This window comes from Rattus norvegicus, chromosome X (genome assembly GCF_036323735.1).
Source record: "Rattus norvegicus strain BN/NHsdMcwi chromosome X, GRCr8, whole genome shotgun sequence".
Classification (NCBI taxonomy): Eukaryota; Metazoa; Chordata; class Mammalia; order Rodentia; family Muridae; genus Rattus; species Rattus norvegicus.
The window spans coordinates 106,592,873-106,617,618 of record NC_086039.1 but is presented as its reverse complement, the minus strand read 5'-3'; the positions used below and the strand labels follow the sequence as shown (position 1 = coordinate 106,617,618).

The 24,746-nt window shown below is 39.2% G+C and overlaps 1 protein-coding gene and 1 non-coding gene across 5 annotated transcripts in view; one reads left to right on the top strand and one right to left on the bottom strand.

The window, feature by feature from the left end:
• Il1rapl2 (interleukin 1 receptor accessory protein-like 2) overlaps positions 1-24,746 on the bottom strand; it is a 1,532,967-nt gene that overhangs the window by 462,751 nt on the left and 1,045,470 nt on the right.
• LOC120099426 (U6 spliceosomal RNA) lies at positions 1,353-1,457 on the top strand. Its single transcript, XR_005498611.1, has one exon. It is a non-coding gene; the product is annotated as a U6 spliceosomal RNA (small nuclear RNA).

The following is a 24,746-nucleotide window of genomic DNA, read 5'->3' as shown; positions in this document are numbered from 1 at the left end:
AAATGTGGTACATCTACACAATGGAGTACTACTCTGTTATTAAAAACAATGAACTTCATGAATATTTTAGGCAAATGGATGGAACTAGAAAATATCATCCTGAGTGAGATAACCCAGTCACAAGAGAACACACAAGGTATGAACTCATTGATAAGTTGATATTAGCCCAAAAGCTTGGAATAACCAAGATACAAATTATAGATCATATGAAGCTCAAGAAGAAGGAAGAATAAAGTGTGGATGCGTCTGTCAGTTCTTCTTAGAAGGGGGAACAAAATACTAACAGGAGGTAGAGAGTGGGAGGGACTTGGAAAGAAAATAGTAATTGGGAGGGGGAGGGGGGCAGGATCAGGTATGGGAAGGTACAGGGATGATATACAGAAGATCAGGAATTTGAACAGAGGTTTGTAGCAATGGGGCAATGGGATAGCCACCAGCAGGTCCCAGATGCCAGGAAAGCAAGAGGCTCTCAGGTCCCAACAGGGGTGAGATTAGCTGAAATGCCCAACAAAGGGGTGGGAGAACCTGTTGAGACCATATCCAGAGGTTAGGTAAGGCTCCAGGTTGGGTGATGGGGCCACCCACTGATCTCCTAATTTTTGAGCCAGAATTGCTCCTGTCTAAAGGAAATAAGGAGACAAAGTGTGGAGCAGAGAATGAAGGAGAGGCCATCCAGAGACTGCCCAACCTGGGGATCTATCCCATATACAGATCCCAAACCCAGACGCCAAAAAGTGCTTGCTGACCGGAGCCTGATATAACTGACTCCTGAGAGGTTCTGTCAGAGCCTGACAAATGCAGGCAGATGCTCATAGCCAACCATTGTACTGAGCATTGGGACTGCAATGGAGGAGTTAGAGAAAGGACTGAAGGAGCTGAAGGGGTTTGCAATCCATAGGAAGAACAACAATATTAACCTACCAGAATCCCCAGAGTTCCCGGGGACTAAACCAGCAACCAATGAGTACACATGGAAGCGCCCATAGCGCTAGCCGCTTATGTAGCAGAGGATGGCTTTGTCTGGTTTCAATGGGAGGAGAGGTCCTTGGTCCTGTGAAGGCTCCATGTCCCAGTGTAGGGGAATGCCAGGGAAGGGAGGCTGGAATGGGTGGGTGGGTTGAGAAGCACCCTCATAGAAGCATGTGGAGAGGATGGGTTAAGGAGTTTCTGGAGGGGAAACAGGGAAAGTGGGATAACATTTGAAATGTAAATAAATAAAATATCTAATAAAAAAGAAACAATGAAAGTTTACTATTCTTTAAAAGAACTATCGTATGACAAAACTCCTAAAATATAGAAAAATGCTAAGTAGAAATTAAATACCAAATATTATCCTATAATACCTCATCACATTCTCACTTTGGCAGCACATATATTAAACTGGAATGACACAGAGAAAAATAACATGACCCCTGGAGAAAGATCACATGCAAATTCATGAAACATTCTGCTTTCTTCCCACTTTTCTTTGAGGGTAGGGGGACTGATAGGCTTCCTATGTATTAGTGTATGACTCCTCATCATTTGCATATGGGAGGCATGAATTGAACCAAGTATATTATATGTAAAGGGACATGAACTTAAAAGGAAATGTTTGGAGGATGTGGGGAAAGAGGAATACTTCTCCATTGTTTATGGGATTACAAACTGGTACAACCATTCTGATTCTGGAAATCAGTCTGGAGCTTCGTCAGAAAATTGGACATTGTACTACCTGAGGACCCAGCTATACCACTCCTGGGCATACACCCAAAAGATGCTCCAAAATATAACACGGACACATGCTCCATTATGTTCATAGCAGCCTTATTTATAATAGCCACAAGCTAGAAACCACCCAGATGTCCTTCAACAGAGGAATGGATACAGAAAATGTGGTACATTTACACAATGGAGTACTACCCAGCTATTAAATCAATGACATCATGAAATTCGTAGTCACCTGGATGGAACTAGAAAATATCATCCTGAGTGAGGTAACCCAATCACAAAAGTACACACATGGTATGTACTCACTGACAAGTGGATATTAGCTCAAAAGCTCGGAATACCCAAGATAAAATTCATAGACCACATGAAGCTCAGGAAGAAGGAAGACAAATGTATGGATGCTTCAGTCCTTCTTAGAAGGGGGAACAAAATACTCACAGGAGGAAATACAGAGACAATGTATGAATCAGAGAATGAAGGAAAGGCCATTTGGAGACTGCCTCACCTGGAGATACATCCCATATCTAGTCATCAGACACTATTGCTGATGCCAAGAAGTGTATGCTGACAGGAGCCTGATATAGCTGTCCCCTGAGAGGATCTGCCAGAGTCTGACAAATACAGAGGCAGATGATCACCTTCAACCATTAAGCTGAGAATGGTGTCCCTAATGGAGGAGTTAGAAAAAGGACTGAAGGAGCGAAGGGGTCTGGAACCCCATAGGAAGAACAAAAATATCAATCAACCAGCCCCACCAGAGCGTCCAGGGACTAAACCACCAACCAAAGAGTATATATGGAGGAACCCATGGCTCTAGCCTCATGCATAACAAAGGATGGCCTTGTAGGGTATCAATGAGATTAGAGGCCCTTGTTCCTGTGGAGGCTTGATGCCCCAGTATAGGGGAATGCCAGGGTGAGGAGGCAGGAGGAGGGAGTGGGTGGGTGGTTGTGTGAGCACCCTCATAGAAGCAGGGGCAAGGTATGGGGTAGCAGGTTTCTGGAGTGGAAACTGGGAAAGGGGATAACATTTGAAATATAAATTTTAAAATATCCAATAAAAGAAAAGAAAAAAATGTAAATAAATAAAATAAATAAAAAGAAATATGAATTTGGAATAAATCTAATCTTATAAAAATGTTACTAATTTAGATAAAATTATAAAAGTAAATTTATAAATTTAATACTTTGATCTGAAGCATGAAAATATGCAACCCAAAGCTAATTAGAAGAAATTATTGAGTTTCCATGTATTTTTCTCCACTAAAACATGTATTAATTTGTAAATTATGTCCCTGAGGTTTATAATTCTTTGAAAGTATTGGTTTGGGCTATTGCACTTCAAATTTCAAACTTTAAACTTTATAATATTCTATGATACACTTTTCTTGAGAATGGACTCTGAAACCCAAGTAGCTAAAATAACTTATCCAAAATCTAAGCATCTTACTGTTCTGGTGTTCTTTATTCCATAGACCATGAGTGTAACTTCATTTTTTTCTTCTAATCTATTCCTTTTTGTGCAAGGATAGATCCCTGTTTGAGACAATGGTATACTTTACAGAGAAAATAATAGTAACTAGAAAATTAAAGAATGCTTATTCTTCCATATTCTTCCTTCATTCTTTTATATAATATATATAACTTTTATATATTTATATATAAATATAACTTCCTTGTGCAATGAATAATACTGTTCTCAGATTTTCATGAACACTCACATTACAATTAACTCCCCTTTCTCTTCCACTATAAAAATATCTCTGTATACCAATTTGCTTCCACCCACAAAGGTCAAACTCTTGTATCTCCAATCCTGAAATAAACCATATCCCATCTCTTGAATGAGCTGTAGGATTTTGGTTCCTTTCCTTCATGCTGTCTTAAAATTCCACATTTCATTCTGTAGCCTCTGCTCAATGAATATTGATGATGTTTCTTGTTTCACCCATTAATCTATATTTTGTCAAATCTGATAAGCATCATTTCTCAGTGCTTTTTTAAATTTTTAAATTTTTAAATTTTTTATATTGTACTTTTTAATGTGTTAGAGCATTTTGCCTTCATGTTTGCTTGTGTACTACCTGCATGTTTGATGCCTGCAAAGGTCAGAAGAGGAGAATTGGTTCCTTGGAATTATAGTTATGGATGTTTGTATGCTACCATGTGGGTGCTAGAAATCAAATATAGCTCCTTATAGAACAATTATTGCTATACTAAGCCATCTCTCTAAGCCCCATTTCTCAGTTCTTCTATTTATCATCTAAACATTTGGCATAGCATACAACACCCACTCCGTTGGAATACTTTCTTTCTGTTGGTGTCCCTCAGTATGGTAGTCTTGATTTTCTTGTGTGACAGATTATCTTGACTATCAAGATTAGATTGTAATAAAATCTTATATAATGAATGAGCTATTAGCTTGATGAATTCAATATATTGGTTAGTTGTAGGAAGTAAATTGATGGAATGGGGTTTTAGGATTTGTCTTAGGATTTTACTGCTATGAAGAGACGCTATGACCCAGGCAACTCTTATAAAGGAAAAAAAATAATTGGAGCTGGTTTACAAGTTCAGAGTTTCAGTCCATTATCATCATGACAAGAATCACAGCTGTGTCAAGGCAGCCATGGCCCTTGAGGAGTTAAGAGTTCTATATCTTGTTTCGAAGGGAAACAGGAGAAGACTGTCTTCTATATGGCTAGGAAGATGGTCTCAAAGCACATGTTACAGTCACTTTCTGCAACAAAACCACATCTAATCTAATCCAACAAGGTCACACCTCCTAATAATGTCACTCCCTGGGCCAAGCATATTCAAACCACCAGAGGACTGTAGTTTGCCTTGGCCATTTATTGTATTCTTTCTTTCTCTGTTTTGTCATATTTGTTGGTTTGTTTGTTTGTTTGTCTGCTTCTTTGTTGATCTGAGGTACCCCACTACATTATTCTCACCATAATGGACTGAAACTGTTGAGTAAAATAAATCCTTCCTCCCATAGGTTGTTTCTGTTAGTGACCTGGATGGCTACAGAAAATGTGGTTGACTTACATGGTAGAATACTACATAGCTATTAAAAACCAGGACATCATGAAATTTGCAGGCAAATGGATGGAACTAGAAAACTTCATCTTTAGTAAGGTAACCAAGATCCAAAAGGACATGCATTATATGTACTTACTGATAAGTAGATATTATCTATAAAGTGTGGAATACCCATGCTACATTCTTCAGACCCAAAAGAAGCTAAATAATTATAGCCTATAGGAGGATGCTTGAATTTCATTCAGATCAGAAGGGAAAATAAAATAGTCATCAGAAGTAGTTGGAGGTAGGGAACTGGGTAGCAGAGGAGATGGGGAAGGAAATGGGATTGGGAATCAGGTAGAGGGAGAGCCTAGGTGAAAAAGAGAGGCAGGACAATGAATAAAAATCAGCAACAGCCCAGGGTCTGGGAGCATCTCTAAGACATGCCAGAGTCTAAGAGGATGACTCTAGCTGAGATTCCCAGCAGTCATGGATACGCAGCCTGAAGTGGTTCCCTCATATAGCCAGGCAGTACTCACAGTAGAAAAATAAGGGCAACAACTCACCCATAAAACCTTCACCCAAAATTTTCCTGCCTACAGCAACTGGAGGGACAAAGATGGACCCAAGACTGAGGGAATGTCCAAGCAAAGACTGGCCCAACTTGATACCCTTCCATGGCAAGAACCAATCCCTGGCACTATTAATGATATTCTATTATGCCTGCAGTCAAAAGCCTAGCATAACTGTCCTCTGAAAGGTCCACTCAACAAGCTGACTGAAATAGATGCACTCAGGGAGTCTTGTGGAAGAGTTGTGGGAAGGATTGAGCCACCTAGAGGCACTAGGGGCTCTACAAGAAAACCAACAGAGACAACTAACCTGGACTCTTGGGGGCTCACAGAGACTGAACCATCAACCAAAGTGTATATATAGGCTAGACCTAGGGCCCCTGCACATATCTAGCAGATGAGCAGCTTAGTCTTCATACAGGAGTAGACACTGTCCTGACTTGGTTCCCTGTCTGGATCCTGTTCTTCTAACTAGACTGCCTTGTCTAGCCTCAGAGAGAGAGAGAGAGGATGTGTCTAGTCCTACTTAATGTGCCAGGATGAGTTAGTACCCAGGTGGCTCTCTCCGCTTATCAGAGAAAAGGGGAGGGGGAATGAGTGAAAGGACAGGCAGAAGGGTGGGTTATAATGGGCATGTAAAGTGTATAAATAAAATAATGGGAAAAACATAAAATACTATTTTGCACTTATACTCTCTACTGTATCATAAAAACCTTGAGCTTCAAATATAATTATGTGCCCATATCCCTGGCCCAAGAAGAAACTGTATACGGCCTCTGGGTTCCTTTGGATAAGGGCACAGGGGCAGGAAATTGGAACCTGAAGGGACAGACCAGATAAACAGTTCTCTGCACCCAAATCCCGTGGGAGGGACAGCTAAACCTTCAGAGAGGCAGACACACCTGGGAAACCAGAAGACTACATTCGGCCCACATCTCTGACTCCAGAGGAAAACACCAAACACCATCTGGAACCCTAGTGCACGGAAGCTCCCGGAAAGGGCTGCACAGATCTTCTTGGTTGCTGCTGCCGAGGAGAGCTCATAAGCAACACCCCACGAGCAAACTTGAGCCTCAGGACCACAGGTAAGACAAACCTTCCTACTCCAAGCAACCTGCCTGGTGAACTCAAGACACAGGCCCATAGGAACAGCTGAAGACCTGTAGATAGGAAAAACTACACGCCCGAAAGCAGAACACTCTGTTCCCATAACTGGCTGAAAGAAAACAGGAAAACAGGTCTACAGCACTCCTAACACACAGGCTTATAGTACACTCTAGCCACTGTCAGAAATAGCAGAACAAAGTAACACTAGAGATAATCTGATGGCGAGAGGCATGCTCAGGAACCAAAGCAACAGAAACCAAGACTACATGGCATCATCGGAGCCCAATTCTCCCACCAAAGCAAACACGGAATATCCAAACACACCAGAAAAGCAAGATCTAGTTTGAAAATCATATTTGATCATGATGCTGGATGACTTCAAGAAATACATGAAGAACTCCCTTAGAGAAACACAGGAAAACATAAATAAACAAGTAGAAGCCTACAGAGAGGAATCACAAAAATCCCTGAAAGAATTCCAGGAAAACATAATTAAACAAGTAGAAGCCTATAGAGAGGAATCACAAAAATCCCTGAAAGAATTCCAGGAAAACACAATCAAACAGTTGAATGAAGTAAAAATGGAAATAGAAGCAATCAAGAAAGAACACATGGAAACAACCCTGGATATAGAAAACCAAAGGAAGAGACAAGGAGCTGTAGATACAAGCATCGCCAACAGAATACAAGAGATAGAAGAGAGATTCTCAGGAGCAGAAGATTCCATAGAAATCATCGACGCAATAGTCAAAGATAATGTAAAGCAGAAAAACCTACTGGTCCAAAACATACAGGAAATCCAGGACTCATTGAGAAGATCAAACCCAAGGATAATAGGTATAGAAGAGAGTGAAGACTCCCAGCTCAAAGGACCAGTAAATATCTTCAACAAAATCATAGAAGAAAACTTCCCTTACCTAAAAAAAGAGATTCCCATAGGCATACAAGAAGCCTACAGAACTCCAAATAGATTGGACCAGAAAAGAAACACCTCGCGACACATAATAGTCAAAACATCAAATGCACAAAATAAAGGAGAATATTAAAAGCAGTAAGGAAAAAAGGTCAAGTAACATATAAAGGCAGACCTATCAGAATCACACCAGACTTTTCGCCAGAGACTATGAAAGCCAGAAGATCCTGGACAGATGTCATACAGACCCTAAGAGAACACAAATGCTAGCCCAGGTTACTGTATCCTGCAAAACTCTCAATTAACATAGATGGAGAAACCAAGATATTCCATGACAAAACCAAATTTACACAATACCTTTCTACAAATCCAACACTACAAAGGATAATAAATGGTAAAGCCCAACATAAGGAGGCAAGCTACACCCTAGAAGAAGCAAGAAACTAATCATCTTGGCAACAAAACAAAGAGAAGAAAAGCACACAAACATAACCTCACATCCAAATATGAATATAACAGGAAGCAATAATCACTATTCCTTAATATCTCTCAACATCAATGGTTTCAACTCCCCAATAAAAAGACATAGATTAACAAACTGGACACGCAATGAGGACCCTGCATTCTGCTGCCTACAGGAAACACACCTCAGAGACAAAGACAGACAGTACCTCAGAGTACAAGGCTGGAAAACAACTTTCCAAGAAAATGGGCAGAAGAAGCAAGCTGGAGTAGCCATTCTAATATCAAATAAAATCAACTTACAACTAAAAGTCATCAAAAAAGATAAGGAAGGGCACTTCATATTCATCAAAGGAAAAATCCAGCAAAATGAACTCTCAATCGTAATTATCTATGCCCCAAATACAAGGGCACCTACATACATAAAACAAACCTTACTAAAGCTCAAAACACACATTGCAGCTCACACAATAATAGTAGGAGATTTCAACACCCCACTCTCATCAATGGACAGATCATGGAAACAGAAATTAAACAGAGACGTAGACAGACTAAGAGAAGTCATGAACCAAATGGACTTAACAGATATTTATAGAACATTCTATCCTAAAGCAAAAGGATATACCTTCTTCTCAGCTCCTCATGGTACTTTCACCAAAATTGACCATATAATTGGTCAAAAAACGGGCCTCAACAGGTACAGAAAGATAGAAATAATCCCATGCCTGCTATCAGACCACCACGGCCTAAAACTGGTCTTCAATAACAATAAGGGAAGAACGCCCACATATATGTGGAAGTTTAACAATGCTCTACTCAACAATAACCTGGTCAAAAAAGAAATAAAGAAAGAAATTAAAGACTTCTTAGATAATGAAAATGAAGGTACGACAAACCCAAACTTATGAGACACTATGAAAGTTGTACTAAGAGGAAAATTCATAGCTCTGAGTGCCTGCAGAAAGAAACAGGAGAGAGCATATGTCAGGAACTTGACAGCACACCTAAAAGCTCTAGAACAAAAAGAAGCAAATACACCCAGGAGGAGTAGAAGACAGGAAATAATCAAACGCAGAGCTGAAATCAGCCAAGTAGAAACAAAAAGGACAATAGAAAGAATCAACAGAACCAAAAGTTGGTTCTTTGAGAAAATCAACAAGATAGATAAACCCTTAGCCAGACTAACAAGAGGACACAGAGAGTGTTTCCAAATCAACAAAATCAGAAATGAAAAGGGAGACATAACTACAAATCAGAGGAAATTCAAAAAATCATCAGATCTTACTATAAAAGCCTATATTCAAAAAAAATTGAAAATCTTCAGGAAATGGACAATTTCCTAGACAGATACCAGGTATCAAAGTTAAATCAGGAACAGATAAACCAGTTAAACCATCCCATAACTTCTAAGGAAATAGAAGCAGTCATTAAAGGTTTCCCAACCAAAAAGAGCCCAGGTCCAGACGGGTTTAATGCAGAATTCTATCAGACCTTCATAGAAGACCTCATACCAATACTATCCAAACTATTCCACAAAATTGAAACAGATGGAGCACTACCGAATTCCTTCTATGAAGCCACAATTACTCTTATACATAAACCACACAAAAACCCAACAAAGAAAGAGAACTTCAGACCAATTTCCCTTATGAATATCGACGCAAAAATACTCAATAAAATTCTGGCAAACCGAAACCACGAGCACATCAAAACAATCATCCACCATGATCAAGTAGGCTTCATCCCAGGCATGCAGGGATGGTTTAATATACGGAAAACCATCAACGTGATCCATTATATAAACAAACTGAAAGAACAGAACCACATGATCATTTCATTAGATGCTGAGAAAGCATTTGACAAAATTCAACACCCCTTCATGATAAAAGTACTGGAAAGAATAGGAATTCAAGGCCCATACCTAAACATAGTAAAAGCCATATACAGCAAACCAGTTGCTAACATTAAACTAAATGGAGAGAAACTTGAAGCAATCCCACTAAAATCAGGGACTAGACAAGGCTGCCCACTCTCTCCCTACTTATTCAATATAGTTCTTGAAGTTCTAGCCAGAGCAATCAGACAACAAAAGGAGATCAAAGGGATACAGATCGGAAAAGAAGAGGTCAAAATATCACTATTTGTAGATGACATGATAGTATATTTAAGTGATCACAAAAGTTCCACCAGAGAACTAATAAAGCTGATAAACAACTTCAGCAAAGTGGCTGGGTATAAAATTAACTCAAATAATTCAGTTTCCTTCCTCTATACAAAAGAGAAACAAGCCGAGAGAGAAATTAGGGAAACGACACCCTTCATAATAGACCCAAATAATATAAAGTACCTCGGTGTGACTTTAACCAAGCAAGTAAAAGATCTGTACAATAAGAACTTCAAGACACTGAGGAAAGAAATTGAAGAAGACCTCAGAAGATGGAAAGATCTCCCTGCTCATGGATTGGCAGGATTAATATAGTAAAAATGGCCATTTTACCAAAAGCAATCTACAGATTCAATGCAATCCCCATCAAAATACCATTCCAATTCTTCAAAGAGTTAGACAGAACAATTTGCAAATTCATCTGGAATAACAAAAAACCCAGGATAGCTAAAGCTATCCTCAACAATAAAAGGACTTCAGGGGGAATCACTATCCCTGAACTCAAGCAGTATTACAGAGCAATAGTGATAAAAACTGCATGGTATTGGTACAGGGACAGACAGATAGACCAATGGAATAGAATTGAAGACGCAGAAATGAACCCACACACCTATGGTCACTTGATTTTTGACAAAGGAGCCAAAACAATCCAATGGAAAAAAGATAGCATTTTCAGCAAATGGTGCTGGTTCAACTGGAGGTCAACATGTAGAAGAATGCAGATCGATCCATGCTTATCACCCTGTACAAAGCTTAAGTCCAAGTGGATCAAGGACCTCCACATCAAAGCAGACACACTCAAACTAATAGAAGAAAAACTAGGGAAGCATCTGGAACACATGGGCACTGGAAAAAATTTCCTGAACAAAACACCAATGGCTTATGCTCTAAGATCAAGAATCGACAAATGGGATCTCATAAAACTGCAAAGCTTCTGTAAGGCAAAGGACACTGTGGTTAGGACAAAAAGGCAACCAACAGATTGGGAAAACATCTTTACCAATCCTACAACAGATAGAGGCCTTATATCCAAAATATACAAAGAACTCAAGAACTTAGACCGCAGGGAAACAAATAACCCTATTAAAAAATGGGGTTCAGGATTCCATAGAAATCATTGACTCAACTGTCAAAGATAATGTAAAGCGGAAAAAGCTACTGGTCCAAAATATACAGGAAATCCAAGACTCAATGAGAAGATCAAACCTAAGGATAATAGGTATAGAAGAGAATGAAGACTCCCAGCTCAAAGGACCAGTAAATATCTTCAACAAAATCATAGAAGAAAACTTCCCTAACCTAAAAAAAGAGATACCCATAGACATACAAGAAGCCTACAGAACTCCAAATAGATTGGACCAGAAAAGAAACACCTCCCGTCACATAATTGTCAAAACACCAAACGCACAAAATAAAGAAAGAATATTAAAAGCAGTAAGGGAAAAAGGTCAAGTAACATATAAAGGGAGACCTATCAGAATCACACCAGACTTCTCGCCAGAAACTATGAAGGCCAGAAGATCCTGGACTGATGTCATACAGACCCTAAGAGAACACAAATGCCAGCCCAGGTTACTGTATCCAGCAAAACTCTCAATTAACATTGATGGAGAAACCAAGATATTCCACGACAAAACCAAATTTCCACAATATCTTTCTACAAATCCAGCACTACAAAGGATAATAAATGGTAAAGCCCAACATAAGGAGGCAAGCTATACCCTAGAAGAAGCAAGAAACTAATCGTCTTGGCAACAAAACAAAGAGAATGAAAGCACACAAACATAACCTCACATCCAAATATGAATATAAAGGGAAACAATAATCACTATTCCTTAATATCTCTCAATATCAATGGCCTCAACTCTCCAATAAAAAGACATAGATTAACAAACTGGATACGCAACGAGGACCCTGCAGTCTGCTGCCTACAGGAAACACACCTCAGAGACAAAGACAGACACTACCTCAGAGTGAAAGGCTGGAAAACAACTTTCCAAGCAAATGGTCAGAAGAAGCAAGCTGGAGTAGCCATTCTAATATCAAATTATATCAATTTCCAACTAAAAGTCATCAAAAAAGATAAGGAAGGACACTTCATATTCATCAAAGGAAAAATCCACCAAGATGAACTCTCAATCCTAAATATCTATGCCCCAAATACAAGGGCACCTACATACGTAAAAGAAACCTTACTAAAGCTCAAAACACACATTGCACCTCATACAATAATAGTGGGAGATTTCAACACCCCACTCTCATCAATGGACAGATCATGGAAACAGAAATTAAACAGTGATGTAGACAGACTAAGAGAAGTCATGAGCCAAATGGACTTAACGGATATTTATAGAACATTCTATCCTAAAGCAAAAGGATATACCTTCTTCTCAGATCCTCATGGTACTTTCTCCAAAATTGACCATATAATTGGTCAAAAAACGGGCCTCAACAGGTACAGAAAGATAGAAATAATCCCATGCGTGCTATCGGACCACCACGGCCTAAAACTGGTCTTCAATAACAATAAGGGAAGAATGCCCACATATACGTGGAAATTGAACAATGCTCTACTCAATGATAACCTGGTCAAGGAAGAAATAAAGAAAGAAATTAAAAACTCTTTAGAATTTAATGAAAATGAAGATACAACATACCCAAACTTATGGGACACAATGAAAGCTGTGCTAAGAGGAAAACTCATAGCGCTGAGTGCCTGCAGAAAGAAACAGGAAAGAGCATATGTCAGCAGCTTGACAGCACACCTAAAAGCTCTAGAACAAAAAGAAGCAAATACAACCAGGAGGAGTAGAAGGCAGGAAATAATCAAACTCAGAGCTGAAATCAACCAAGTAGAAACAAAAAGGACCATAGAAAGAATCAACAGAACCAAAAGTTGGTTCGTTGAGAAAATCAACAAGATAGATAAACCCTTAGCCAGACTAACGAGAGGACACAGAGAGTGCGTCCAAATTAACAAATTCAGAAATGAAAAGGGAGACATAAGTACAGATTCAGAGGAAATTCAAAAAATCATCAGATCTTACTATAAAAACCTATATTCAACAAAATTTGAAAATCTTCAGGAAATGGACATTTTCCTAGACAGATACCAGGTATCAAAGTTAAATCAGGAACAGATAAACCAGTTAAACAACCCCATAACTCCTAAGGAAATAGAAGCAGTCATTAAAGGTCTCCCAACCAAAAAGAGCCCAGGTCCAGATGGGTTTAGTGCAGAATTCTATCAAACCTTCATAGAAGACCTCATACCAATATTATCCAAACTATTCCACAAAATTGAAACAGATGGAGCCCTACCGAATTCCTTCTACGAAGCCACAATTACTCTTATACCTAAACCACACAAAGACACAACAAAGAAAGAGAACTTCAGACCAATTTCCCTTATGAATATCGACGCAAAAATACTCAATAAAATTCTGGCAAACCGAATTCAAGAGCACATCAAAACAATCATCCACCATGATCAAGTAGGCTTCATCCCAGGCATGCAGGGATGGTTTAATATATGGAAAACCATCAACGTGATCCATTATATCAACAAACTGAAAGAACAGAACCACATGATCATTTCATTAGATGCTGAGAAAGCATTTGACAAAATTCAACACCCCTTCATGATAAAAGTCCTGGAAAGAATAGGAATTCAAGGCCCATACCTAAACATAGTAAAAGCCATATACAGCAAACCAGTTGCTAACATTAAACTAAATGGAGAGTAACTTGAAGCAATCCCACTAAAATCAGGGACTAGACAAGGCTGCCCACTCTCTCCCTACTTATTCAATATAGTTCTTGAAGTTCTAGCCAGAGCAATCAGACAACAAAAGGAGATCAAAGGGATACAGATCGGAAAAGAAGATGTCAAAATATCACTATTTGCAGATGACATGATAGTATATTTAAGTGATCACAAAAGTTCCACCAGAGAACTAATAAAGCTGATAAACAACTTCAGCAAATTGGCTGGGTATAAAATTAACTCAAATAAATCAGTTGCCTTCCTCTATACAAAAGAGAAACAAGCCGAGAAAGAAATTAGGGAAACGACACCCTTCATAATAGACCCAAATAATATAAAGTACCTCGGTGTGACTTTAACCAAGCAAGTAAAAGATCTGTACAATAAGAACTTCAAGACACTGAGGAAAGAAATTGAAGAAGACCTCAGAAGATGGAAAGATCTCCCATGCTCATGGATTGGCAGGATTAATATAGTAAAAATGGCCATTTTACCAAAAGCAATCTACAGATTCAATGCAATCCCCATCAAAATACCAATCCAATTCTTCAAAGAGTTAGACAGAACCATTTGCAAATTCATCTGGAATAACAAAAAACCCAGGATAGCTAAAGCTATCCTCAACAATAAAAGGACTTCAGGGGGAATCACTATCCCTGAACTCAAGCAGTATTACAGAGCAATAGTGATAAAAACTGCATGGTATTGGTACAGGGACAGACAGATAGACCAATGGAATAGAATTGAAGACCCAGAAATGAACCCACACACCTATGGTCACTTGATTTTTGACAAAGGAGCCAAAACCATCCAATGGAAAAAAGATAGCATTTTCAGCAAATGGTGCTGGTTCAACTGGAGGGCAACATGTAGAAGAATGCAGATCGATCCATGCTTATCACCCTGTACAAAGCTTAAGTCCAAGTGGATCAAGGACCTCCACATCAAACCAGACACACTCAAACTAAGAGAAGAAAAACTAGGGAAACATCTGGAACACATGGGCACTGGAAAAAATTTCCTGAACAAAACACCAATGGCTTGTGCTCTAAGATCAAGAATCGACAAATGGGATCTCATAAAACTGCAAAGCTTCTGTAAGGCAAAGGACAAGGTGGTTAGGACAAAACGGCAACCAACAGATTGGGAAAAGATCTTTACCAATCCTACAACAGATAGAGGCCTTATATCCAAAATATACAAAGAACTCAAGAAGTTAGACCGCAGGGAAACCAATAACCCTATTAAAAAATGGGGTTCAGAGCTAAACAAAGAATTCACAGCTGAGGAATGCCGAATGGCTGAGAAACACCTAAAGAAATGTTCAACATCTTTAGTCATAAGGGAAATGCAAATCAAAACAACCCTGAGATTTCACCTCACACCAGTGCGATTGGCTAAGATCAAAAACTCAGGTGACAGCAGATGCTGGCAAGGATGTGGAGAAAGAGGAACACTTCTCCATTGTTGGTGGGATTGCAGACTGGTAAAACCATTCTGGAAATCAGTCTGGAGGTTCCTCAGAAAATTGGACATTGAACTGCCTGAGGATCCAGCTATACCTCTCTTGGGCATATAACCAAAAGATGCCTCAACATATAAAAGAGACACGTGCTCCACTATGTTCATCGCAGCCTTATTTATAATAGCCAGAAAATGGAAAGAACCCAGATGCCCTTCAACAGAGGAATGGATACAGAAAATGTGGTACATCTACACAATGGAATATTACTCAGCTATCAAGAACAACGAGTTTATGAAATTCGTAGGCAAATGGTTGGAACTGGAAAATATCATCCTGAGTGAGCTAACCCAATCACAGAAAGACATACATGGTATGCACTCATTGATAAGTGGCTATTAGCCCAAATGCTTGAATTACCCTAGATCCCTAGAACAAACGAAACTCAAGACGGATGATCAAAATGTGAATGCTTCACTCCTTCTTTAAATGAGGAAAAAGAATACCCTTGGCAGGGAAGGGAGAGGCAAAGATTAAAACAGAGACTTAAGGAACACCCATTTAGAGCCTGCCCCACATGTGGCCCATACATATACAACCACCCAATTAGACAAGATGGATGAAGCAAAGAAGTGCAGACCGACAGGAGCCGGATGTAGATCGCTCCTGAGAGACACAGCCAAAATACAGCAAATACAGAGGCGAATGCCAGCAGCAAACCACTGAACTGAGAATAGGTCCCCTATTGAAGGAATCAGAGAAAGAACTGGAAGAGCTTGAAGGGGCTCGAGACCCCAAAAGTACAACAATGCCAAGCAACCAGAGCTTCCAGGGACTAAGCCACTACCTAAAGAGTATACATGGACTGACCCTGGACTCTGACCCCATAGGTAGCAATGAATATCCTAGTAAGAGCACCAGTCGAAGGGGAAGCCCTGGGTCCTGCTAAGACTGAACCCCCAGTGAACTAGTCTATGGGGGGAGGGCGGCAATGGGGGGAGGGTTGGGAGGGGAACACCCATAAGGAAGGGGAGGGGGGAGGGGGATGTTTGCCCGGAAACCGGGAAAGGGAATAACACTCGAAATGTATATAAGAAATACTCAAGTTAATAAAAAAAATGGTAATAAAGATTGAACAAATAATAGACACAATTGCCTTTCAAAATAAACTCGTATGTTTGATACTCATGGCAAAAAAAAAAAAAAAGTCACATTTCTTGAGCCTGCTCTCCCAGGAGCTAGATAAAAGGACTTAAGAAAAGGTCCTTAGATATGTGATTCCAGACCTAGTAAAGATAACAGAAAGCTTCTTCCAGGAACTAGCTGACCATAAAGTTATATTAAAATCTTAGAGAACAACCTTGAGAAGCAGGAAGCTTCTAGGAACTATCGGACCATAAAGTTAAGTAATCTTGAGAGACAGGAAGCTTCTCCTTGTGATTTTCCAATGATGCTATCCCTGCCCCCTTGGGTTGTGGATTTTTCTTTTAAATACCCTTTCTCCCTGCCTCTTGGGGTCGAACTCCTGTGCCCCTGGGTGGGATATGAGTCTCGACCCCAGTGCACTGGTTCCTATCAATAAACCTCTTGTTTATTACAAAAAAAAAAAAAACTGAAAGAACAAAACCACATGATCATTTCATTAGACGCTGTGAAAGCATTTGACAAAATTCAACACCCCTTCATGATAAAAGTCCTGGAAATAATAGGAATTCAAGGCCCATACCTAAACATAGTAAAAGCCATATAAAGCAAACCAGTTGCTAACATTAAACTAAATGGAGAGAAACTTGAAGCAATCCCACTAAAATCAGGGACTAGACAAGGCTGCCCACTCTCTCCCTACTTATTCAATATAGTTCTTGAAGTTCTAGCCAGAGCAATCAGACAACAAAAGGAGGTCAAGGGGATACAGATCGGAAAAGAAGAGGTCAAAATATCACTATTTGCAGATGATATGATAGTATATTTAAGTGATCCCAAAAGTTCCACCAGAGAACTAATAAAGCTGATAAACAACTTCAGCAAAGTGGCTGGGTATAAAATTAACTCAAATAAATCAGTAGCCTTCCTCTGCACAAAAGAGAAACAAGCTGAGGAAGACATTAGGGAAACGACACCATTCATAATAGACCCAAACAATATAAAGTACCTCGGTGTGACTTTAACCAAGCAAGTAAAATATCTGTACAATGAGAACTTCAAGACTCTGAAGAAAGATATTTAAGAAGACCTCAGAAGATGGAAAGATCTCCCATGCTCATGGATTGGCAGGATTAATATAGTAAAAATGGCCATTTTACCAAAAGCGATCTACAGATTCAATGCAATCCCCATCAAAATACCAATCCAATTCTTCAAAGAGTTAGACAGAACAATTTGCAAATTCATCTGGAATAACAAAAAACCCAGGATAGCTAAAACTATTCTCACCAATAAAAGTACTTCAGGGGGAATCACTATCCCTGAACTCCAGCAAAATTACAGAGCAATAGTGATAAAAACTGCATGGTATTGGTACAGAGAAAGACAGATAGACCAATGGAACAGAATTGAAGAACCAGAAATGAACCCACACACCTACGGGCACCTGATTTTTGACAAAGGAGCCAAAACCATCCAATGGAAAAAAGATAGCACTTTCAGCAAATGGTGCTGGTTCACCTGCAGGTCAACATGTAGAAGAATGCAAATCGATCCATGCTTATCACCCTGTACAAAGGTTAAGTCCAAGTGGATCAAGGACCTCCACATAAAACCAGATACACTCAAACTAATAGAAGAAAAACTAGGGCAGCATCTCGAACACATGGGCACTGGAAAAAATTTCCTGAACAAAACACCAATGGCTTATACTCTAAGATCAAGAATCGACAAACGGGATCTCATGAAACTGCAAAGCTTCTGTAAGGCAAAGGCCACTGTGGTTAGGACAAAACGGCAACTAACAGATGGGGAAAAGATCTTTGTCAATCCTACAACAGATAGAGCGCTTATATCCAAAATATACAAAGAACTCAAGAAGTTAGACCGCAGGGAGACAAATAACCCTATTAAAAATGGGGTTCAGAACTAAACAAGAATTCACAGCTGAGGAATGCCGAATGGCTGAGAAACACCTAAAGAAATGTTCAACATCTTTAGTCATAAGGGAAATGCAAACCAAAACAACCCTGAGATTTCACCTCACACCAGTGAGAATGACTAAGGTCAAAAACTCAGGTGCCAACAAATGCTGGCAAGGATGTGGAGAAAGAGGAACACTCCTCCATTGTTGGTGGGATTGCAGACTGGTACAACCATTCTGGAAATCAGTCTGGAGGTTCCTTAGAAAATTGCACATTGAACTACCTGAGGATCCAGCTATACCTCTCTTGGGCATATACCCACAAGATGCCCCAACATATAAAAAAGACACGTGCTCCACTATGTTCATAGCAGCCTTATTCATAATAGCCAGAAGCTGGAAAGAACCCAGATGCCCTTCAACAGAGGAATGGATACAGAAAATGTGGTACATCTACACAATGTAATATTACTCAGCTATCAAAAGCAATGACTTTATGAAATTCATAGACAAATGGTTAGAACTGGAAAATATTATCCTGAGTGAGTTAACCCAATCACAGAAAAACACACATGGTATGCACTCATTGATAAGTGGCTATTAGCCCAAATGCTTGAATTACCCTAGATGCCTAGAACACAGGAAACTCAAGACAGTTGATCAAAATGTGAATGCTTCACTCCTTCTTTAAAAGGGGAACAAGAATACCCTTGGCAGGGAATAGAGAGGCAAAGATTAAAACAGAGACTGAAGGAACACCCATTCAGAGATTGCCCCACATGTGGCCCATACATATACAGTCACCCAATTAGACAAGATGGATGAAGCAAAGAAGTGCAGGCCGACAGGAGCCAGATGTAGTTCTTTCCTGAGAGACACAGCCAGAATACAGCAAATACTGAGGCAAATGCCAGCAGCAAACCACTGAACTGAGAATAGGACCCCCATTGAAGAAATCAGAGAAAGAACTGGAAGTGCTTGAAGGGGCTCGAGACCCCTTATGAACAACAATGCCAAGCAACCAGAGCTTCCAGGGACTAAGCCACTACCTAAAGACTATACATGGATTGACCCTGGACTCTGACCTCATAGGTAGCAATGAATATCCTAGTAAGATCACCAGTGGAAGGGGAATCCCTTGGTCCTGCTAAGACTGAACCCCCAGTGAACGTGATTTTTGGGGGGAGGGCGGCAATGGGGGGAGAGTGGGGAGGGGAACACCCATAAAGATGGGGAGGGGGAGGGATGAGGGGGATGTTTGCCCGGAGACCGGGAAAGGGAATAACATTCGAAATGTAAATAAGAAATATTTACTCAAGTTAAGAAAAAAAAAAAAAAGAAAGAAAGCTGAAGGGCTGAGGGTCTTGAGGAAGTTGACAGAGAGAAAACAACAGTAAGGATTTAATCTGTTATAAGAATTAAAAACAATGCCAATCTATATAATTCCTAACTTTCCATATTTGAATTTAATGAAATACTATATACATGATATTTTAAAATTATCGGACTACACTTTATTTTCTGACTCTACCTATGTTCTCATGAAACCATCTGATGTTAATACAAGATTTTAATCACTCACTTCCTTTCCTCTAAGAACTTACATTTATACCAGTTTGTCCATGCTGCAAAATAAAATCAAAGTGGACTCTCATGATAAAGAAGAATGTTTTGTCTGTCCCCAGCCCCGAAAAAAAAGAACCAAAAAAAAATGTTTTGAATGTTTTCATGTACAGTAGAAGTTCTGAAATCAACACATTTTTGAAAAATGGAAAAGTTAAATTAAATGCATTCACAACACGAAATACAAGGCAATATTATTACATCTACAAGTAATGTTAAAATCATCAAACACAATGAAAATTAATATCAATATTAATATTCTAAGCCATTAGAGTGGGATAAAAACAACCTAGGGGCTGTACAATGTTATGAATACATCATGGCAGTATTCTAATACAGTTGCTTTGAATAGCTGATCAAAACAAGTAAAGCCATGTTTAACATCCACTGAGAAAATTCATTTCAAAAAGTCTCATGTTCTGTCAGACAAGGATGAAGCTGACAAACTGCCCACCCACCACCACCATCACCACCCCGATTTGCAGTTCATATCTCCTGGCTGGAAGAATTGTGTAGCCAAATGAAAAATTAGCTGCTCTATTTATCTTCTCAGCATAATTTATGACTAGTTGAGTGAGTGGATACAACAATCAATCAATAGGTATGTCATTTGATGGATAACAAATTTATAACTAATACTATTATAGGAACATGAGGATAGAGAAGCAGAAAATTCTGCATTTAATCATTAGAAGTTGCTTGTTGATAGAGAATTTTCTTGCACATTCAACTGCAAAACAACAACAGCAACAAATAAATAGGAACAGGTTGGTGACTAAAATCATTTCATGTTTGCAAATATCAGATTAAGGAATGATACATTCTTTTTTTTTTTTTTTTGGTTCTTTTTTTTTTTTTTTTTTTTTCGGAGCTGGGGACCGAACCCAGGGCCTTGCGCTTCACATTCTTTGTCTAACCAAAGACAAGTCAGTTAACTGTTTATGTAACAAAGGAGGAAAGTATGGACTAAAATGTGGAAGAGGTTAGATAATTAATACCAAATTACAAATATTTAAAACACAAATAATAATAAAATTAAATACAAAAATGGATAGAGGTTAAATAATTCTAAATTATAAATAATTAAACTATAGATTGCATTACTTTTAACATTCTTCAGAACAGCAAGGTCACTATAGTCTATAACAATTTATGATATATTTTCCAAAAATCAGCAAGATGAAACTTTATGAATGCTTATAAATAATAAATATTTTAGATCAAAATACTACTTATGTTTAGCTGCTCATTCCATATCATATATATGTATTAAATTAATATTACTTGGCTCATAAACATGAATAATTGTAATAAGTCACTTAAAACTAATTAAAGAGGGCTGGAGAGATGGCTCAGAGTTTAAGAGCACTGGCTGCTCCTCCAGAAGTCCTAGGTAAAATTCCTAGCGCCCATGCGGCATCTCAGAACTGTCTGTAACTCCAATTCCAAGGGATCTGGTATCTTTATACAGATAAATATTCAGCAAAAATGCCAGTTCACATAAGATAAAAATAAATCAGTCATTTCAAAATTAATTGCATGAATTCAAAATTATACATATATGTAAAAATGTGGACTTTGGGCTGTTTGGTTTAAATGTAAACTTTAGACTGTTTAATTGCATTCACTATTCTTTTTAAAAAGGGAATAGCATAACATAACCCAAAATAAACAGATACATAGGCAAAAAGGAAAAGGAGAACTAGAAGAAATGGGAAAGGAGGAGGTCAGGGAATGGAGCTAACAAAATGCTTGGCGGCAGTCTAACCTTAATAGTTAATTCTTTTTCTACAGAGGACTGGAACAATTAGTCAGGAATAGGATGTCAAGACAGTTTGCCATCTTACAGGCTAAAAGGAGGAGTAACCAAAACCTGGGAGTTTGAGCCCAACCCACTTCACTGGAATGTCAGAAAGCAGGAGGTACAAATACTTACCATAACATTAGCATTAAACCAAAATGACAAAGCATGATGAATGTGACATGCATACCATGTTTTACCTAAAGCATTTGTTTCTGTTTTGCTTTGTTTTGTTTTTTAAAGATTCTGTCTTTGGCCATGAAATTTTTTATAAGTCATAAGCCACTGCAAACAAATTACAGCAGGAAATCTCATAAAACAGCTTCCCTGCGAATATACTGAAGATGTTAACATGACAAAAATATTTTCCTCATCTTATATAACGGCTGAATGGATTTTTCATACTTAAAAAATAATATTTCAAATTGCCATTTCCTTGTTGGAGAAACAACCAGGAAAATGACATTGTTGAATCTCTTTAATAAATTGTAAAATGGTAGCTGTTGATCTTAGAAGACATTTGGAATGCAAGGTGTTAAAGTCTGTTATTTGACCAAATCCCCAGGATTTTTTTTAAAGCAATAAATGCTGATTTTTTTTCCTCTAGCAGCCTCCATAGCACCGTCAAGCAGGGTGGAAGCTGGGGAGGAAGCTAGCTTAATGTCTACATGTCCTATGGCTCAAGTAGGTGGTATCTTCAGCAAAAGAGACTTCCCTTCAAGTTCTATTGGCTAACTAAGAACAATGACAAGAATCCCATCCTGTACTGTGATGACATTTCTGTCTTAAGGCTCAGGGATCATAGTGAAGAAAACAAGCTGAAAGACAGTTAGAGCAATAAGTTTTGGAAGACCTCTGCAAAATAAGGTTCTCTTCATATTACAGGGCCATTGTACATGTGAACTCACAGTGGCTCTGGCTACCTGCTCAAGACCAGTATAAGGCCAAGTCAGTCAAAATTCCAGCATGAATGAGGGATTACAACTTAAGAAGCTACTTAAAATTGTCAGTTACTGAAGGAAGAAGAATCAGTTTTTCTTGAGGGAAGCGGCCTCTAGTAGGTTATCCATACTCCATTGGGCTGCCACATATTCATTAATATACAGGTATCAAAAAATGAACTCAGTACTTTGGTAAATAAGAACAGGAAGTTGGAAGACATGGGGGGTAATAAGAGATACAATGGGCAGGAGAGAATACAAGGTAGATATGATTGAAATATATTGTATACATGTATGAAATTCCCAAAATTAGTTAAGATTGATGAAGTTTAGAAGCACATGTTGACAGGAACCGGATATAGATGTCTCCTGAGAGACACAGCCAGAGCATGTCAAATACAGAGGCAAATGCTAGTAGCAAACCAGTGAACTGAGAACAGGACCCATGTTGGAGGAATTAGAAGAAGGACTGAAAGAGCTGAAGGGGTCTGCAACCCCATAAGAACAAAAATGTCAACCAAACAGAGCTTCCAGGGACTAAACTACTACCAAAGACTCAGCCATGGACTGACCCATGACTCCAACTGCATATGGTGCAGAGGATGGCCTTGCTGGGCTCCAAAGGAAGGAGAAGCCCTTAGTCCTGCAAAGGTTGGACCCCCAGTTTAAGGGAATGTTGGGAGATAAGAAGGGGGAGTTAATGGGGAGGGGAACACCCTTATAGAAGAAGGGGAGGGAGAGGGGATAGGGGGCTTATGGACAGGAAACCGGGAAAGGGAATATTTTTGAAAGGTAAATAAGAAATATCCAATAAAATTAATTAATTAACTAATTTTAAAAATGAAAAAAGAAACTAAGCCTTCAACACAAGGGTTTCTGAGGGCACTCCAACTTCCCCCAGTCTGATTCCAAACTCGTGTTCTAGTCCAGAACCCCTACACTCTAATTCCCAAACCTATACCCTAATTTCAGACTCTCCATTCTAATTCCAGATGCCCCCATTTTAGTTCCAGGTCCCCCACTCTAGCACATTCCTTTTCAGAAGAATGTTTCCTTTCACCCGGCTCCCCTTTGCTGTAGAGACAATATTGTAAGTTCTTTATATAGTGTATCCGTCCATTTTCTGTTACTACAATGAAATAAATGAAGCTGGGTAATGTAAAGAGAAGCTTTTTCAGCAGATGGTTTCTGTATGAGTCTGTCCATACAAGATAGTAGCAGCTCTCACAATAATCACCCCAAATCCAACAGTACCGCTTTGTGACATATGTTAGCGGAATGACAACACATGTGGCTGGAGCTATCACATGGTGAGACAGGAAGCCACACGGTGAAGGAGTTCATTCTCAGAACTAGCTTCTGAGGACAGTGATCTCAACAAATTCTCAACAAATTCTCCCTGTTAATGGTTCTTCCAGCTCGCAACATTGCCACGCTAGAGACCAAGCTTCCAAAGTATAAACTCTTGGGGGACACACTCAAGTCCCTGTAACATAAGCTACACAAAGTCCTTCAGCCTACCTCACCTAGCTTTTGGTCAAATCTCTCATCATCCTCCAGCCAACCAACTCTGTGTCAACTGAATTCCTATACTCTGAATGTTTTGGCTTCTCCTACAGTTCTGGGCCTTCACACTCACAGTTCGTGGTTCTGAAATTCTCCACTCAAACCTTCTCAAATGCTCTCATTCTTCTCTTGTTCTGTAACAAATTCCTACTTGGCCAAGAGAGCTCTGATGACCTACCATCTCCTCCTCTGAGGGTTACTTGAAATGTGCTGGGCACGGTGACTCATTTTGCCTTCTTGAATCAAATCTCTACTTGAATTTCATCCCCTCTCTCTCTCCTTCTTCTCCCTCTCCCTCTCCCTCTCTCCTTCTCCCCTTCTCCCTCTCCCTCCCCTCTCCTTCTCCCTCTCTTTCTCTCTTTCCATGCTAAGCTCACATGGTTTCTCTATTTTCGATTCCCTGCTATTCTCTCCATTTTGTTCAGCCTACTTCTTTCTCTCTGTGTATGTGTATATACACTTATACATATTTATATGTCTGAATTTCATGTAGTTGTGAATTAAGTGACCAAGGGCATTCTTGGGTTTTAGTGCTCATAAGACCACACCATGGAAGTTGATCAGCA